Source organism: Pantherophis guttatus, chromosome 5 (assembly GCF_059756535.1).
Source record: "Pantherophis guttatus breed Tessera chromosome 5, ASM5975653v1, whole genome shotgun sequence".
In the NCBI taxonomy this organism is placed as follows: domain Eukaryota; kingdom Metazoa; phylum Chordata; class Lepidosauria; order Squamata; family Colubridae; genus Pantherophis; species Pantherophis guttatus.
In genome coordinates this window covers 22,145,290-22,146,951 of record NC_142067.1, presented here as the reverse complement: position 1 = coordinate 22,146,951, position 1,662 = coordinate 22,145,290, and positions in this window count along the sequence as shown.

The window sequence follows — 1,662 nt, the reverse complement described above, 5'->3', positions numbered from 1 at the left end:
GGTCAAACTCAAAGAAATAAAAAAGCTATTCATGTCCCCAGAGCAATAAACCCCAACTAGATTGCTAAGAGTTTTCATTTGGAGCTAATGCAATAAAAATGATTAAAAGTATATTCAGTACATAAAAGTATATTTAAGTGTTGCTGTTTTTATTTCCATTTTATTTCCACCTTACCTATTCCTTCCTTAGCCAGTGCCAGTTTTTCCTGTCTCAATCTTTTAATCTTTTTTCAAAGTGCTACAATTACTTTAACAGACTCTGGCTGAGAAGGTTATATGCTAAAATGTTTTTCTACGGTGTATGATTTTACTTTTTTATAACCCTCAGATATATGTATATATGGTTCATGAACCCTTCTGAATAGTAATGTACTAAAACAGAGTATAGCATCCAATGGTAAGGAACAAAGGCCTTACATTTCTTGCCTTTACATTTATGGTGCAATTCACCCTTACCAAATAAGTGTTAGGGATCAACCTGAGCAGGGGTGGCCTTCAAAAATTTTAGCAAGAGGTTCTCTGCCCAGTTGCTGGCTGGGTGTGGCTGTGGTGGGTGTGGCCTCCTGCACCACGGCAGGGGGGCATTTTTGCCCTCCCTGGGCTCCGGAGGCTTTTCTCAAGCTTCTGGGAGGGCGAAAACGGCCTCCCCGGGCTCCAAAGGTTCTCTGGAGGCCGGAAACGGGCACATTTCTGGCCTTCCTGAACTTCCGGTAGGCCTGTTTTTCACCCTCCCCAAATCTCCGTGCACACCCTGCACACACCTGTATCCAAAATGGACCGTGAGAGGACTCCTGGGAGGGGAGGGAGGAGTGGGCAGGGTCATCCAGGAGTGGGATTTGGGGGTTCTCTGAACTGCACAGAATCTTAGCTAGAGGTTTTCCCAAACCCTTCAAACCCCCAGCAGCTCACCCCTGAACCTGAGTCTTCAGATTCAGAGGCTGAACTGAGGAACTTGACCAATAAAATCTCACTTCAGTCTTTGCCAGGAGAATGCTCTGAAGAACATTCAGCTATGGATCTTCACAGCTGAAGAACCGCAGCTGTGATCTAAATCATCTAATCCAAAAACTCAGCTACTCAAATTATGAATGGCAGATCAAAGAAAGTCAAACCATCTATTCAAAAGAAAGAAATGTGATTTAGCAAGCAGTTAAGTTAGTAGAAAGAGTTATAGTTAAAGAAACCTGCACAATGATTGACTTTTTATGGTTATCAATGTTCTACTGCCTGCTAACTCCCTTCCAACTCTGTTATTCTGTTATTCTAACCATCCATCTGCTTGGGATTCCCTGGAGGACTTCTGGATTGAATCCTGACTACTTATGGATTATTTTTGAACTAGTGTTCCTGGATTATCTGAAAAATAAGCTTTTGTGTTTTCATTCCCTAAAAAGTTTGTATGCCACAATATGTTTCTGGTACTAGAGTTAAGGATTTAGGACTGTAATAAATACCTTGAGTTGTAACAGAAGCCGATTCTGCGTGTATAATTGGCATTCATGTATGAACTTCAACTCCCAGAACCCTGAGCAATAGCAAGAATGGTGATACTGAAGGTTAAAATTGCTGCATTTGCAGTGCACCCAGATTGGGGTAACTGAGTAAACAATAAGTGAACCTACTACGTAACCAACCATTTCCTATTTTTCTCTCCATTCTAGA